This window comes from Rhineura floridana, chromosome 3, assembly GCF_030035675.1.
Source record: "Rhineura floridana isolate rRhiFlo1 chromosome 3, rRhiFlo1.hap2, whole genome shotgun sequence".
NCBI lineage: Eukaryota > Metazoa > Chordata > Lepidosauria > Squamata > Rhineuridae > Rhineura > Rhineura floridana.
Window position 1 is genome coordinate 202,355,141 of NC_084482.1, and position 18,548 is coordinate 202,373,688.

Here is an 18,548-nt window from a genome sequence, read left to right on the forward strand (position 1 = left end):
GGGGGAGAGCATCCGCATGCACGTGACCACCTCGAGCACCTCAGTCAGGGAGTCTGCTGTGCAGCGGGGTGGGCGGTACACAAGTAGAATCCCTAAACTGCCCTTTGGGCCCAACCTCCAGTACATGCAGTCAACAAACTTGGTCTCATGGAGAGGGGTCTGGTGAAAACCAAGGACCCCCGATAGATGACTGCCACTCCCCCTCCCCGCCTACCAACCCTCGGCTGCTGTGCGTATCGGAAACCAGCTGGACACATGGCCTCAAGCGTAGGAGCTGAGGCTTCATCCAGCCAGGTCTCCGTAATACACATCAGGTCTGCGTCCTCATCCAGGATCATATCATGGATGAGCGTTGTTTTTTGTGCCACAGACCTGGCGTTACATAACAGCAGACAAAGGTCGGGTGGAGTCCTGCGTCCCCCAGTTATCTTCTGGTTATGGACAGGCCCGGAGCAGGGGATGGATATTATGCATCTATCCCTTGTTCCCCTAAACTGGCGTGGCCTGCCACCCGCACCTTTCCAGGATCTGCTGCCTAGCCTTTTAATATCGTGGCCCCCCACCCTCCCCACGGTACTCCCCTCCGGTCTGCACATGCCCCCTCCTTATCCGTCAATCAGGCAAGCCCCCCACCCCAAAACTACACCAGAATATCTTAAGTCCAACAGGCATCCAATCTCCGCTACAAGTCACTCCTCTTCAGCTGGTAGGTCGGAGCAGTAGATGGAAATTCCTGTGTAGCGGGGCGATGAAAAGGTTTCGCCTGCTGGAGATGTCTCCTTCTTCCTGGCCACCACCAGATTCATATCATGGTGTGGCAGGTGTCTTTAGGGGCCTGCGCTGCTCTAAATATGATGATACAATCCTTGTAGCAGCCTGACCAGTCGTGGAGAAGTCAAAAACAGGGCAATTTTAGTGGTTCCAGTTAGATGATTAATATCCACTAGCTATATCTCTCATATATAGATGTTATTTGATGGGTATCTCTCCTTACAGATGTTCTCGAATATCTGTAGATGGTTATATCTCTTAAGGCCTCTTAAGGCCTGAATCTGTAATGGTAAGCAAATATCAGCTGAAGCAGAGGAAGAGCAGGTTTTCCACAGAATCTCACTAATATAACCCAGCCAAGCAATGGCCGCCGTAAAGCAACACAGCTGTCCCGTGTCGGTTCTCTTGTTGGGTCATATTAACTCTTCCACTCAGAGTTGCTGAGTCATAGATAATAAAATACAGGCATACATAAAAGTTTCTCACAGATATTTTCTCACAGATATTCACCGGCAGTGTTTACTTCAGAGGACAGGAATAGTTCAACAATCAAGAAGGTGGATAGCAAACTTATATTGTCTTATTTCTCAAATGCTATGGCTGTAGTTGTTGTTATGACTAATAGTCTTGCCCCAGCACTTAAGATACTCCTTGTAATGCTACTTTTAAATTGCTTTCAGTTGCAATTGCTTTCCAGTTACAAACACAGCTCTAAGCTGCTTTGGCTTGCGAGCAAGTTGAAACTCAAATCCCCAGCTGCAATATGATCTTCAAGGCCGCTCGGTAGCGTTCTCACAATTGCGTCCAAAACAGAGTGCAATTAAGATGAAATTCCCAACTTACACTCTTCTCAGGTGATGCTCACAAGGTTGATAATTTATAGCAGCAAGGCAGCAGAATAACACACAGCAAAAAACATCAGAAGCACCAAAAGTGGTAGATTACGGAGCCTTCAACAAACAACGCGGCCTCCCTCCTGTAGAGCTAGGCCTCTTACTTAAGTGTTATCAGCTGGTAAAACCATGCATATAGTAGTGTTTTTTATGATACAACGGCTGTGTACACGCATTACATTTAAAACACATCTTTCCCTTCAAAGAATTCTGGAAACGATCATTTACTCCTCACGGAGCTACAACTCCCAGCACAATTAACAAACCAAAGTTCCCAGGATTCTTGCTGGGGAGGGGAATGTGCTTTCAATGTGTTTTCAATGTATGGTGTGTTTGCAGCCTATTTCCCTATGTTTGTGATCTTAGTTGTGATATATTTCTATTATATATTTTAATCATAAGTGTAATACTATTTAACCTGTGATTTTTTAAAGACAAATACACCTGCAACGAAATGTTGTAGAGGGGACTGGCTCCTGTTCACGCTGCCAGCCAGCCAGTCATGCCCTCTTTCAAGATAGTCCTTTCCTATTGTGCCCCCTTAGTTTTCTCTCTGCACAAGTCCGTCAATATTCCATGTCAACTGAGCATGCTCAGTCCTCATTGACTGTACCCTTATGGGAGCTTTTTCTCCCTACAGGTTTTTGGAGCAGTCTTTTTTGCACTTCTGCAAAGCTTGCAGTTCCTGTGAACTTTTTGATACTTTTCTTTTTTGTATGGATGGTGCTGTTTTGGCGATATAAGGGCAGATCTGGAAGAGAAAGTGGCAGGACACCACTTCTGGTCAACTATGGGAAATGGAAATGGACTGCCTTCAAGTTGATCCCAACTTACGGCAACCCTATAAATAGGGTTTTCATGGTAAGCGGTATTCAGAAGGGGTTCACCATTGCCTCCCTCTGAGGCTAGTCCTCCCCAGCTGGCTGGGCCTGCTCAGCTTGCCACAGCTGCACAAGCCAGCCCCTTCCTTGTCCACAACTGCTAGCTGGGGGGCAACTGGGTTTCTTGGGACTCTGCACCTTGCCCACGGCTGCACGGCACGTAACCCCTGAGCCATTCACTGTGGGGGTGATCTTTAGCTGGCCCTTTACACCCAGGAGACACAAGTGGGGATTTGAACTCACAGACTCCAGACTCCCAGCCAGGCTCTCCTCCCCACTGTGCTATACCAGCTGTTATGGAAGTTAATATATAGGCATCGTGATTAGTTGCCAGTATTTTCCATTAATTTGTCTAATCCTCTTTCAAAGCCATCCAAGTTGGTGGTCATTACCACATCATGTAGCAGTAAATAAATTTTGCATGCTGGTGTGTAAAGAAGTCCTTCCATTTCTCTGTCCTGAATTTTCCACCCTTCACCTTCACTGGATGACCCTGCAATCCAGGATTATATGAGAATGAGGGAGAGAGAGAGAGAGAGGAAGGAAGAACAACTCCTTTCAGAGTGTTTCTGTATGGCAGTTTATTATGTAACTTAGTGCTGTTCACACATGCAAGTTTTGTGCCGTGTCCACATGACAGTATCCACATCCTTAATCCAGGTTTCCTGTTTCAGCAGGTTTTTTTACTCATTGGATTTTCCATGGAAAAGTTACATCTGGATTAAATGGGAAAGTAATACTGGACAGCATTTTTATGGCATTGTGTGGATGCTGAGAAAAACTTGCATGTGTGATTAACGTAAAGTCTAGGAAAAAACTGCCCTGCGAAAGTGCCCTCTATTCACTTTGTCCATACCATGCGTACTTCTATCTACCTCTGTTATGCCCCCCTTTACACAATAAGCTAAAAAAACACAAATGCTGTAAAGAAGCTCCAACCCCTTGATCATTTTGGTTGGCCTTTTCTGCACCTTTTTAAGCTCTAACAAGGTCCTTTTCTGAGATTCTGGAGAAAGGCACTCTGCACCTGCTCAGGGGCATTACCACCTCAGTGATTTTATTTATTCTTCTCGCATGCATCATGCTATACATTTCTAATTAAAAAAGATCTCGAGGCTGGGAAACGCCTTCTGGTTGAATCTAGGCAAAAGTGTGCTGGGTGGACAACAGCTTTACTCTAAACGGGGCAGCTTCCAGTGTGGTGTAGTGGTTAAGGTGTTGGAGTATGGTTCGAATCCCCACACAGCCATGAAGCTCACTGGGTGACCTTGGGCCAGTCACTGCCTCTCAGCCTCAGAGGAAGGCAATGGTAAACCCCCTCTGAATACCGCTTACCATTAAAACCCTATTCATAGGGTCGCCATAAGTCGGAATCGACTTGAAGGCAGTCCTACAGTAAAGCATATCCTTTTCATGCAGATCAGGCTGCGATCCTAATCATGTCTACACGAAAGTAAGTCCCGCTGAATTCAATGGGGCTTACTTCCAGGCAAGTGGGGTTAGGACTGCAGCCACATTCTCTCTCCACTAGCAAAGGACCTTGGTGGACCACTGGTCTGACTACAGAATTAAAACAGCTTCGTGTTTCTCACACCCTCCCGCTCCTATTGATCTCCACGTTTTCCACTCTTTACTCGCCTCTCCCCAATGATCAGCCCCCGCTGGGATCCTGCATTCAGGGCGGTCCAATAGTCCTACTGGCTTCTCTACCCATCCTAACTCTGTCGCTTTAACTCGTTGAGTTCCTCGTTGAGAAATTCTCAGACGTGGTAATCTGTTTACAAGCGAGGAAAACCTTCAGCCCTCCAGGTCTTGTGGGACATTTCCCCCAAAGTTGGAGAAGGCTGCTTCAGATAGTGAAAAATACTTCAAGCCACCTGTAATGGGCTTTTTATCCAGCCCTCCCTCCCAGAGGAGCCGTGAGCTGCAAACAATACAACGATCAAAACATTAGACTTGAAAAAAACATTGAAAATAATCAATTATCCTCTTAGCTAAATCATTTCAAGATTAAATTATCCTTCTTTTAAGTGTATGTCTTGCACCATTATTATTTCTGGATTGTGTGATTATGGGTTTGTTTTCCATTTTAAAATACCTGGGTGAACAGGAATGTTTTAAAATTCTGCCGAGAGATTAATAATGAGGGGGGCAGGCGCACAGCACCAAAGAGGGAATTCCATAAGTGTGTGTGTTGAGGTGGTCCCTTCCTCCTGCCCACCACCACCACAGGGCTACCTGAGCACCATCTTATCCCAAAGGGTGGACAGATCTTGTTTTCAAAAAGTTTCCCCACCTTGTACTTTCCTTGGCAAATTCAGAAGTGCAGGGTCCCTTCATGTTAATCACAGCCATGACCCCTCCCTGTTTTTGTCGCTGTGAGGTTGAGTATGAGACCCTTGGTAATGCCTAGGAACCAATAAGCATGAAATAGGAGAGTGTTAGCTACTCAGAAGAGTCTTCTCAGTGTTTGACTCACCTCCTTTTACTCTGATCGGCTCCAATTTGTAGGAAAGGACAAGGAAGCATATTAGAAGACTGTTCTTAGTGGCTAACACACTCCCCTTTCATGCTGATTGGCTTGTAGGATGCTTGAGATGTAGGGACCCTGCTCCCCAAAACACAAAGGGTCTAAGACCCCGCAAGACTTTGCACGACTACACCCCTGATTGTTATATAGAACATAAGAACAGCCAGCTGGATCAGGCCAGTGAGCCATCTAGTCCGTCATGCCGTTCTCACAGTGGCCAACCAGATATCAATGAGAAGCCCCTGCAAGCAGGATCTGAGCACAACAGCACTATCTCTTCCTGTGGTTTCCAGCAGCAACTGTTATTCAGAAGCATACTGCCTCCAACTCTGGAGGCAGAACTTAGCCATCATGGCTAGTAGCCATTGATAGGCTTATCCTCCATGCATTTGTTTAATCCTCTTTTGAAGCCATCCAAGATGGTGGCCATCATTGCCTCCTGTGAGAGCGAATTCCGTAGAAGTACTTTCTTTTATCTGCTCTGAATCTTCCAACCTTCGGCTTCATTGGATGTCCATCAGTTCTGGTGTTATGAGAGGGGGAGAAAAACTTCTCTACCCACTTTCTCCATGCCATGCATAATTATACACTTCTATCATGTCGCCTCTTACTCGCCTTTTCTAGTCAATAGGGTTAATTGATGCCTGCTGCTTTAATATTTTTACATTCACTGCCTTGTGATTTTTATTTATTTATTTATTTATTTATTTATTTATTTCATTTATATACCGCCCTAAGCCTGACGGCTCTCTGGGCGGTGTACATAAGAGATAAAAGGCACCTTCAACTCTTCTGCGGAGGCAGTTCTCTCCTTGTTTCTCAGACAAATTTTTGGCGTTCCCAGGTGCGTTCCTGCGGCGGTCCTTAGGTTAGAATCTGGCCTAGTCTCACTTGAGTCTCAAGCGTGGTTGGCCGCCCTAAATTTCTGGTTTAAAATGTCTTATGAAAAATCTACTGGCTATCTCCCTTTACTCTGGGAAGACTCTTTTACCTCGAAATGGGCCCGTACGTTTACAAATTACCTTGCAAGTATTGGCCTCTCAATTGAACATCTGATGTCCCTCGCTCCAGAGACAGTTAAACATTCTATCCGGACTCGTATTAACGATATGGACTTCCAACGCTCCATAACTGCAGCCACCTCGACCTGTTCTCCTATTCACTTTGGTCTGAGCTTTGTGCCTATGCTCAGTGCCCCTTATCTGGAAACTCTTACGATCCCCAAATATCGTCTAGCCTTTACAAAGGCTAGATTTAACTGTCTTATCTCTGCCTTACTTGAAGGGAGATTTAAACGTATCCCGTATGCAAACCGATTATGCCTTTGTGGTGTCAGCGCCATAGAAACTCTCTCTCATGTCATCTTTGAGTGCGCCCTATATGACGATATTCGCTCCAAATTCATAACCCCCATCATAAATAAATACCCCTACAAACCACTTAACTGTTTACTTTTACATCTTTTGTCAGCAGCTAATAAGGATACTATCTTGTCAGTTGCTAAATATATTTTCGCGGCTCAATCAATTCGGAATGCATCTATCCCTTCAGAAGCTTCCGCCACCCAACTGTAACTGTTTTCCTTGTTGTTTTATTGTTTTACTGTTTTAACATGACTGCAACTTTGTAACCTTTTATTATAAATGTATGTAGTTTTATTTATAAATGTCTTTTGGTCTATGACTGTATCAATAAAGATTGATTGATTGATTGATTGATTGACATAAGAGATAAAAACAGCACAATATATAATTACAATAAATATAATAAAGTCAAAAACCAAAAACAAACAAATAACAACAAAAAGCAAACAGCATCATAATACAACATAAAAAGCACAGTTAAAATACACTTTAAAAACAGATTAAAATACACTTTAAAATGCCTGGGAGAATAAAAAGGTTTTCACCTGACGCCGAAAGGATAGCAGCGTCGGCGCCAGGCGCACCTCATCAGGGAGACTGTTCCACTATTCGGGGGCCACCACCGAAAAGGCCCTAGATCTAGTCACCACCCTCCGAGCTTCTCGATGAGATGGCACTCGGAGGAGGGCCTTAGATGTTGAGCGCAGTGTACGGGTAGGTTCATATTGGGAGAGGCGTTCCACCAGGTATTGCGGTCCCATGCCGTGTAAGGCTTTATAGGTCAAAACCAGCACTTTGAATCTAGCCTGGAAACAAATAGGGAGCCAGTGCAGATGAGCCAGAACAGGTGTTATATGAGCGGACCTTCTGGTCCGCGTCAACAGTCTGGCCGCTTTTTCACCTGAAAAGTGGCATAGGACTATTTTTAAGTAGGTGGGAAGAGGGAAGATTTATGGGGGGGGGGGAGTAAAGTAGTATTGTTTAGATTGTTGATGAATATATATGTTTTTCAAAACTTCTAAATAAATAAACACAGAAAAGGGGGGAAAAGAAAATAAATATTTTTACGTACGTGGGAAAATCCCCCGTATTGCTACAGTAGCAAGTGTCAGTTAGCTTTATAAAACAGCCCAGTTGGTGTGCTGCACCCTGGTGGTCAATGATGGTTTATTCTTGTTATTAATAATAAAAAAGCAAACAAAGAAATCACTGCTGAGGTGCAGCCAGAATTGTGAGGTCTGGGAATGTTATGGCAGCACCTCCCCATTTCTTGCCATTGGCTGTGGACTGACTATGATGTCACAAAAGGACATGGCAGATGACTGGCTATAAAAGTGGGGAAAGCCAGTGGACCAAGGGGAAAAGACTTTCTCTTCTCCAACAGAATGCAGTGGGCAATGGCTGTGCCATTCAGTGTTGGTTGGTCATCTTCCATGTGGAAGAGGTGACTTAGCGGTTGGAGTGAGGCAACCATTTAGCATCGGGACGCAGTGTGGAGTAGATGAGAAGGCAAGTTCACTTGCTGAGTGGGTGGCGTGTTTTATTGCTTGACGGCAGCTGACACCCATGGCCGGAAGCTGTCTGATGCCTGGCGACGGACCTAGTGGAAGCTGGCAGATGTTGGTGGGTGGAAGCCGGTAGAGTTCGCATTTGGAAGCCAGTGTGTGTCGTAAGGCTGAAACAGGAGGATATTTGTGGATGTATACTGGTTGAAGTTCTCCTTCAGAAGCCAGTCAACAGAAGCTGTTGGATATTTGTGGATTTAAGCAAGGGCATGAATGTGAATGAATGGAAAGTGAATGACAAGTGGAATGAGTCCACTGGAGAAAAAAGATTGAAGTCTCAGACCATCTTGGTGTTTGTAATGATGCTCTTAGCAGAGAGCATCATGCCATGAGGCCTCTCTCAAAGGTAGGAAGATCAGCAAATGGAGAATATGCAAGGAATCCTCCAGGACAAAGGAGGAGGAAGTCAGGTAAGTAACCCCACCCATTAGGAAGTTACATCATGGTAAAACAGGTATATGGGATGTTCCCCAAATATCCCTTAACGTGAACATGCAACATTTGCCTATTCCAACAGGACTGACACTTGGCCACGAATGTGAATCAACAGAGAGTGAATGACGAGTGAATGTGTCCACTGGCATTCTTCATGGATGTTTGTTGGACTGAAGCTTAGCCACAAATGTGAATAAATAGAGAGTGAATGATGAGTGAATGTGTCCACTGGCGTTCTTCATGGATGTCTGTTGGACTGAAGCTTAGTCACAAATGTGAATAAATAGAGAGTGAATGACGAGTGAATGTGTCCACTGGCGTTCTTCATGGATATCTCTTGGACTGAAGCTTGGCCATGAATGTGAATAAATAGAGAGTGAATGACGAGTGAATGTGTCCACTGGCGTTCTTCATGGATGCCTGTTGGACTGAAGCCAGGCCATGGATGTGAATGAATGAAGAGAGAGTGAAGAGGGAATGTGTGCAACGGCGTTCTTCATGGATGCTTGTTGGACTAAAGCCAGGCCACGAATGTGAATGAACAGAAAGTGAATGAAGAGTGAATGTGTGCACTGGCGTTCTTCATGGATGTCTGTTGGACTGAAGCCAGGCCATGAATGTGAATGAATGAAGAGAGAGTGAAGAGGGAATGTGTGCAACGGCGTTCTTCATGGATGCTTGTTGGACTAAAGCCAGGCCACAAATGTGAATGAATGGAAAGTGAATGAAGAGTGAATGTGTGCACTGGTGTTCTTCATGGATGCCTGCTGGACTGAAGCCAGGCCACGAATGTGAATGAACAGAAAGTGAATGAAGAGTGAATGTGTGCACTGGCGTTCTTCATGGATGTCTGTTGGACTGAAGCCAGGCCATGAATGTGAATGAATGAAGAGAGAGTGAAGAGGGAATGTGTGCAACGGCGTTCTTCATGGATGCTTGTTGGACTAAAGCCAGGCCACAAATGTGAATGAATGGAAAGTGAATGAATGTGTGCACTGGTGTTCTTCATGGATGCCTGCTGGACTGAAGCCAGGCCATGAATGTGAATGAATGAAGAGAGAGTGAAGAGGGAATGTGTGCAATGGCGTTCTTCATAGATGCCTGCTGGACTGAAGCCAGGCCACAAATGTGAATGAATGGAAAGTGAATGAAGAGTGAATGTGTGCACTGGTGTTCTTCATGGATGTCTGTTGGACTGAAACCAGGCCATGAATGTGAATTCAGAGGGAATGAAGAGTGAATGTGTGCAATGGCGTTCTTCATGGATGCTTGTTGAACTGAAGCCAGGCCACAAATGTGAATGAATGGAAAGTGAATGAAGAGTGAATGTGTGCACTGGTGTTCTTCATGGATGCCTGCTGGACTGAAGCCAGGCCATGAATGTGAATGAATGAAGAGGGAATGACGAGTGAATGTGTGCAATGGTGTTCTTCATGGATGTCTCTTGGACTGAAGCCAGGCCATGAATGTGAATGAATGAAGAGAGAGTGAAGAGTGAATGTGTCCACTGGCGTTCTTCATGGATGCCTGTTGGACTGAAGCCAGGCCACAAATGTGAATGAATGAAGTGTGAATGTGTGCACTGGCGTTCTTCATGGATGCCTGTTGGACTGAAGCCAGGCCACAAATGTGAATGAATGAAGAGGGAATGTTTCCACTGGCGTTCTTCGTGGATGCTTGTTGGACTAAATCCAGGCCACGTGAATGAATGAAGAGAGAGTGAAGAGTGAATGTGTCCACTGGCGTTCTTCATGGATGCCTGCTGGACTGAAGCCAGGCCATGAATGTGAAGAATGAAGAGAGAGTGAAGAGGGAATGTGTGCAATGGCGTTCTTCATGGATGCCTGCTGGACTGAAGCCAGGCCACAAATGTGAATGAATGAAGAGGGAATGTGTGCAATGGTGTTCTTTATGGATGCCTGTTGGACTGAAGCCAGGCCACAAATGTGAATGAATGAAGAGGGAATGTTTCCACTGGCGTTCTTCGTGGATGCTTGTTGGACTAAATCCAGGCCACGTGAATGAATGAAGAGAGAGTGAAGAGTGAATGTGTCCACTGGCGTTCTTCATGGATGCCTGCTGGACTGAAGCCAGGCCATGAATGTGAAGAATGAAGAGAGAGTGAAGAGGGAATGTGTGCAATGGCGTTCTTCATGGATGCCTGCTGGACTGAAGCCAGGCCACAAATGTGAATGAATGAAGAGGGAATGTGTGCAATGGTGTTCTTCATGGATGCCTGTTGGACTGAAGCCAGGCCACAAATGTGAATGAATGAAGAGGGAATGTTTCCACTGGCGTTCTTCGTGGATGCTTGTTGGACTAAATCCAGGCCACGTGAATGAATAAAGAGAGAGTGAAGAGTGAATGTGTCCACTGGCGTTCTTCATGGATGCCTGTTGGACTGAAGCCAGGCCACAAATGTGAATAAATAGAGAGTGAATAACGAGTGAATGTGTCCACTGGCATTCTTCATGGAAGTCTGTTGGACTGAAGCTTAGCCACAAATGTGAATACATAGAGAGTGAATTATGAGTGAATGTGTGCAATGGTGTTCTTCATGGATGCCTGTTGGACTGAAGGCAGGCCATGAATGTGAATGAATGAAGAGTGAATGTGTGCAATGGCATTCTTCATGGATGTCTCTTGGATTGAAGCTTAGCCACAAATGTGAATAAATAGAGCGTGAATGACGAGTGAATGTGTCCACTGGTATTCTTCATGGATGTCTGTTGGACTGAAGCTTAGCCACAAATGTGAATAAATAGAGAGTGAATGAAGAGTGAATGTGTCCACTGGCATTCTTCATGGATGTCTGTTGGACTGAAGCTTAGCCACAAGTATGAATGAATAGAGAGTGAATGAAGAGTGAATGTGTGCAACGGCGTTCTTCATGGATATCTCTTGGACTGAAGCTTGGCCGTGAATGTGAATAAATAGAGAGTGAATGACGAGTGAATGTGTCCACTGGCGTTCTTCATGGATGCCTGTTGGACTGAAGCCAGGCCATGGATGTGAATGAATGAAGAGAGAGTGAAGAGGGAATGTGTGCAACGGCGTTCTTCATGGATGCTTGTTGGACTAAAGCCAGGCCACAAATGTGAATGAATGGAAAGTGAATGAAGAGTGAATGTGTGCACTGGTGTTCTTCATGGATGCCTGCTGGACTGAAGCCAGGCCACAAATGTGAATGAACAGAAAGTGAATGAAGAGTGAATGTGTGCACTGGCGTTCTTCATGGATGTCTGTTGGACTGAAGCCAGGCCATGAATGTGAATGAATGAAGAGAGAGTGAAGAGGGAATGTGTGCAACGGCGTTCTTCATGGATGCTTGTTGGACTAAAGCCAGGCCACAAATGTGAATGAATGGAAAGTGAATGAAGAGTGAATGTGTGCACTGGTGTTCTTCATGGATGCCTGCTGGACTGAAGCCAGGCCATGAATGTGAATGAATGAAGAGAGAGTGAAGAGGGAATGTGTGCAATGGCGTTCTTCATGGATGCCTGCTGGACTGAAGCCAGGCCACAAATGTGAATGAATGGAAAGTGAATGAAGAGTGAATGTGTGCACTGGTGTTCTTCATGGATGTCTGTTGGACTGAAGCCAGGCCATGAATGTGAATGAATGAAGAGAGAGTGAAGAGGGAATGTGTGCAACGGCGTTCTTCATGGATGCTTGTTGAACTGAAGCCAGGCCACAAATGTGAATGAATGGAAAGTGAATGAAGAGTGAATGTGTGCACTGGTGTTCTTCATGGATGCCTGCTGGACTGAAGCCAGGCCATGAATGTGAATGAATGAAGAGGGAATGACGAGTGAATGTGTGCAATGGTGTTCCTCATGGATGTCTCTTGGACTGAAGCCAGGCCATGAATGTGAATGAATGAAGAGAGAGTGAAGAGTGAATGTGTCCACTGGCGTTCTTCATGGATGCCTGTTGGACTGAAGCCAGGCCACAAATGTGAATGAATGAAGTGTGAATGTGTGCACTGGCGTTCTTCATGGATGCCTGTTGGACTGAAGCCAGGCCACAAATGTGAATGAATGAAGAGGGAATGTTTCCACTGGCGTTCTTCGTGGATGCTTGCTGGACTAAATCCAGGCCACGTGAATGAATGAAGAGAGAGTGAAGAGTGAATGTGTCCACTGGCGTTCTTCATGGATGCCTGCTGGACTGAAGCCAGGCCATGAATGTGAAGAATGAAGAGAGAGTGAAGAGGGAATGTGTGCAATGGCGTTCTTCATGGATGCCTGTTGGACTGAAGCCAGGCCACGTGAATGAATAAAGAGAGAGTGAAGAGTGAATGTGTCCACTAGCGTTCTTCATGGATGCCTGTTGGACTGAAGCCAGGCCACAAATGTGAATAAATAGAGAGTGAATAACGAGTGAATGTGTCCACTGGCATTCTTCATGGAAGTCTGTTGGACTGAAGCTTAGCCACAAATGTGAATACATAGAGAGTGAATTATGAGTGAATGTGTGCAATGGTGTTCTTCATGGATGCCTGTTGGACTGAAGGCAGGCCATGAATGTGAATGAATGAAGAGTGAATGTGTGCAATGGCATTCTTCATGGATGTCTCTTGGATTGAAGCTTAGCCACAAATGTGAATAAATAGAGCGTGAATGACGAGTGAATGTGTCCACTGGTATTCTTCATGGATGTCTGTTGGACTGAAGCTTAGCCACAAATGTGAATAAATAGAGAGTGAATGAAGAGTGAATGTGTCCACTGGCATTCTTCATGGATGTCTGTTGGACTGAAGCTTAGCCACAAGTGTGAATGAATAGAGAGTGAATGAAGAGTGAATGTGTGCAACGGCGTTCTTCATGGATGTCTCTTGGACTGAAGCCAGGCCACAAATGTGAATGAATTAAGAGAGAGTGAAGAGTGAATGTGTGCAATGGCGTTCTTCATGGATGCCTGTGGGACTGAAGCCAGGTCACAAATGTGAATGAATGAAGAGGGAATGAAGAGGGAATGTGTGCAATGGCGTTCTTCATAGATGTCTGTTGGACTGAAGCCAGATCACAAATGTGAATGAATAAAGAGAGAGTGAAGAGTGAATGTGTGCAATGGCATTATTCATGGATGCATGTTGGACTGAAGCCAGGCCAGAAACTGTGAATGAATGAAGAGGGAATGACGAGTGAATGTGTCCACTGGCGTTCTTCATGGATGTCTGTTGGACTGACGCTTAGCCACGAATGTGAATGAACAGAGGGTGAATGACGAGTGAATGTGTCCACTGGCATTCTTCATGGATGTCTGTTGGACTGAAGCTTAGCCACAAATGTGAATAATTAGAGAGTGAATGACGAGTGAATGTGTCCACTGGCATTCTTCATGGATGTCTGTCGGACTGTAGCTTGGCTGTGAATGTGAATGAATAGAGAGTGAATGACGAGTGAATATGTCCAGTGGAGTTCTTCATGGATGTCTGTTGGACTGAAGCTTGGCCACAAATGTGGATGAACTGAAAGCAAATGATGAGTGAATGTGTCCACTGGCACTCTTCATGGATGTCTGTTGGACTGAAGTTGGGCTATGAATGTAAACAAATGGAGAGTGAATGATGAGCGAAAGTGACCACTCATGTTCTTCATGGATGTCTGTTGGACTTAAGTGGGGCATGAATGTAAATGAGTAGATGGTGAATTGAGGCGAATGGTGTACTTATGCAGATTCAGAGGCTGCTCTGAGTCAGGATGCAGAATCAATGTGATGTGTGACAGAAAACCTGTCAGTGTTTGTGGATGGAAGCCACGACATGAATGTGAATTCAGAGGGAATGAAGAGTGAATGTGTGTATGGGTGTTCTTCATGGATGTTTGCTGGTGTATGTTTTATGTGTGAATTGGAGGTTTTGAAAGTAATTGAGGTGAATGGTGTGTGTATGTGTGTGAATGTGGTGTGTGAACAGAAACCGGTGAATATTCATAAATAGATGAAACCCATTGAAGTTGGCAGGCTGAAGCTAGTGGATGAAGTTGCCAGGCAGAAGCCAGTGGAGGTGCCTCGGTGATGCTGTCGGATGGTGGCCATCCCACTCACTGTCCCTGCATTTTTTCCTCCTAGGGATGTCTGCAGCTGGCAAGATTTTCTAAAGACTTCCCCAGAAAGCTATGAAGAGGACTGCAGAGCTTAAGCAAAGTGAGGGCAGTTTCATTTTCTCCTCGTTCACCCCGGGTCCCCTTTCCACCCTTCCTCAACAAAACACAGCTGTGACATTCAACATCGCTTGGTCTTTTCCAAGCTGAAAATCTCTAAGAACTTCTAAGTTGCAGAAACCTCTTTTTCATGAGTGCCATCACCATCTGGTGGAGAGAGAGAGAGGTTCCCCCCCCCCGCCTCTGCTCAAGTCTTCAAGGAGCCCATATTCAGCCACACTGACATAACTATTCTACTTTCACAGGCAGGCTGCATGGCAGCCAGCACATGGAGGCAGTGAACTGGCGGATGGAAGCAGGCAATCATTTGGCAACCATCTGCCGCTTTCTACCAGGTCCATCTATTGACATCAGCCAGCTGAGATGACCTTAGAAATAAATGTGCTGGAAATGGGGAAAAGAGGAGAAATTTGAACGAGACTGGCAAAAGTTTAAGGAATTATGGAATAGTGAATGAGAGACCATTAACTATAACAAATTGTTGAGAAAGTATGGCTTCCCTCAAAATATTTGTTATTAGTAATGATCAGAGGCTCAAATTATCACTAATTTTTGCTCTTATTTTATGTAATTATTATAAAGGAGATTGTGATTTGTTATTGTTACAAGTTGGACTTTTATTTAAAAAGTAAAAAATAAAATATCTTTAAAGAAGTGTGTGTCCATCTTTTTTTCTTAGGATAGGTAACAAGGGATCAAATACTCTGGTGTTAGGGCACAACCCTCCCTGGTATCAACACACATGAGGGGTAGACTTTTTAATAAAACAAATTACAGCTGAGGTGCCTGCACAATTGTCAGTCGAGGGAGGTTGTGCTTATGCCTTCCCAGCTGTTGCCATTGGATACAGGATGCCTGTGATGTCACAAAAAGACATGGTGGCTGAAAGAGGCAGTTATTAGTGGGAGGGGAGAGAGGGAAGAGACCCAGGAGGAGGAGGAGGAGATTGAGAGGTGGGGATGTTGGAGCAGGGCCAGCTGGAGACACAACAGGTCACACCATACCTGTCGTTCATTAAGGGTGCTGGGAATTGTAGCTCTGTGATGGGTAAACTACAGTTCCCAGGATTCTTTGGGGGGAAACCATGTGGTTTAAATATATGGTGTGTACACAGGCAAAGCTAAAAATAGACATTTGTTTATTATTAAATTTATATCGCATTCTTCCCCCCGAAAGCAGCCCAGGGCAACACTGAAACAACAGGCTCATTCTGTGTCCACTGACGTTCACACTCTGTAGTCTTACAAATGAATCGGTCCAAGTTGTCATCACTCTGGGATCCAGCAGAGTGGTTCACCAATCAACCCCTCTTCCCAAGGAACTCTGGGAGTTGTTGCTGTGTGAGGGGAATAGGGGTCTCCTAACAACTCTCACCCCCCTCACAATCTACAGTTCCCAGGATTCTTTGGGAGAAGCCATGATTAAAGTGGAATAATAGTGAAATAAAGGCAGGGCCGGTGACAGCCTGCCCTGGCCCCCTGCTCCCAGTCTTCCCCCACCCCCCGTACAGACCGTGTGGGACTGTTCCACCTACCTCTTGTCTCTTTCTGTGAATGCCCTGCACACTGGGCGTACAGGTTGCTGCCATCAACCAAGATGGCGGTGGAGGCTTCTCTAAGGGGCTGATCCCTCTACTGCCATCTTCATTGATGGCACACATGCATACCATCAATCAAGATGGCAGGAGGGGCATCAGCCCCTTAGAGAAGCGTCTGCTGCCATCTTGGTTGATGGCAGCTGCACGCAAGCACGCAGGGCATTCATAGAAAGGGAGGGAGGTGGAGTGGGCGGGCGCCACAAGCCTCCAGTCTGTAGGGAGGGCTGGGAGCTCCATCTCTGCAATCTGCGGCAGGGTCGGGAGTCGACCCTGCCAAGGATCACAGAAGGGGAGTGCTACCTCCACACCCTAAGGAGGGGCTCTTCAGGGGCCCTCGGCCAAGGCCTAACCTGGCCACCGTTTGGCGCCGGTCTTGAATAAAGGTATGGTGTGAATGTGGTCCAAGAGAGAGACTATGGAACAGAGGAAGAGTGCCCATCTTCATGCCAGAGGGTTGGCCCTTTAAGGCTCTGTAGAGTTCTCTACAACGGGGTGGAACCTGGAGGAGGCAGTCTGGAGACAGAGGCACAAAATACCTCCGTCTGTTCCCAACTTTGCTGGAGCAAGTTACTCAGAGCTGTTTGAGGTCCAGTAAGCCAAAGTCTCAGACCAGATCATGACACAAGCCAGTGGAGTGACATAATATAAAGAAAATAAAAGAAGCAAAAGGTAAGGCTGCTGTCCTACTGCTCGGCTTCCAGAATATGCTTTGCTGCCATATACGTATGTATGGCCTGCAAGGAAAGAGCCCAGCCCACACTCAGAACATAGGGATGGTTTTGATAGGCTTAACAGGGCTCCAAGAGGAAGGCAATGGTAAACCACCTCTGAATACTGCTTACCATGAGAACCCTCTTCATAGGGTCACCCTAAATTGGCAACCCACCAAAATGTACCAACAGGGGCATGTGAGAGTAGTTGTTGTTGTTATGTGCCTTCAAGTCGACTGCGACGTATGGCGACCCTATGAATCAGTGACCTCCAAAAGCATCTGTCATGAACCACCCTGTTCAGATCTTGTAAGTACACGTCTGTGGCTTCCTTGATGGAATCAATCCATCTCTTGTTTGGCCTTCCTCTTTTTCTGCTCCCTTTTGTTTTGCCCAGCATTATTGTCTTTTCTAGTGAATCATGTCTTCTCATGTATGATAACCTCAGTTTCATCATTTTAGCTTCTAGTGACAGTTCTGGTTTAATTTGTTCTGACACCCAATTATTTGTCTTTTTCGCAGTCCATGGTATGCACAAAGCTCTCCTCCAACACATTTCAAAAGAATTGATTTTTCTCCTATCTGCTTTTTTCATTGTCCAACTTTCACATCCATCCATACAGATTGGGAATACCATGGTCTGAATGATCCTGACTTTAGTATTCAGTGATACATCTTTGCATTTGAGAACCTTTTCTAGTTCTCGCATAGCTGCCCTCACCAGTCCTAGCCGCCTTCTGATTTCTTGACTGTTGTCTCCATTTTGATTAATGACTGTGCCAAGATATTGATGACAAGTTCAATGTCCTCGTTGTCAACTTTAAAGTTACATAAATCTCCTGTTACCATTACTTTAGTCTTTACTCCCTCCAATTTTCACGCCTCCTTCATCTTGGTCCAATCCCGCTTTCCGTATGTGTTCTGCATATAGATTAAATATATAGGGTGAAAAAATACATCTCTGTCTCACGCCCTTTCTGATTGGGACCCAATCGGTTTCTCCATATTCTGTCTTTACAGTAGCCTCTTGTCCAGAGTACAGGTTGCGCATCAGGACAATCAGATGCTGTGGCACCCGCATTTCTTTTAAAGCATTCCATAGTTTTTCATGATCTACACAATCAAAGCCTTTGCTGTAATCTATAAGGCACAGGGTGATTTCCTTCTGAAATTCCTTGGGCCATTCCATTATCCAACATATGTTTGGTACCTCTTCCCTTTCTAAATCCAGCTTGGACATCTGGCATTTCTCGTTCCATACACGGTAAGAGCCTTTGTTGTAGAATCTTGAGCAGTACTTTACTTGCATGGGATATTAAGTCTGATAATTACTGCATTCCCTGGGATCCCCTTTCTTTGGAATTGGGATGTATATTGAACGCTTCCACTCTGAGGGCCATTGTTTTATTTTCCATATTTGTTGACACATTTTTGTCAAAATCTGGACAGATTCAGTCTCAGTAACTTGTAGCAACTCTATTGGAATGCCATCTGTTCCTGGTGATTTGTTTCTTCCAAGTATTTTAAGATCAGCTTTCACCTCATATTCTAAAATTTCTGGTTCTTCATCATACGGTTCCTCCGTGAATGAATCTGTAATCCTTGCATCTCTTTTATAGAGTTCTTCAGTGTATT

At 45.2% G+C, this 18,548-nt stretch overlaps 1 long non-coding RNA gene across 1 annotated transcript; it reads left to right on the top strand.

The window, feature by feature from the left end:
* Window positions 1-1,169: 1,169 nt before the first annotated feature.
* On the top strand, window positions 1,170-15,186 carry LOC133382421 (uncharacterized). The gene is made up of 3 exons (XR_009761954.1): window positions 1,170-1,328; window positions 14,515-14,589; window positions 14,852-15,186. It is a non-coding gene; the product is annotated as an uncharacterized LOC133382421 (long non-coding RNA).
* Window positions 15,187-18,548: the final 3,362 nt, after the last annotated feature.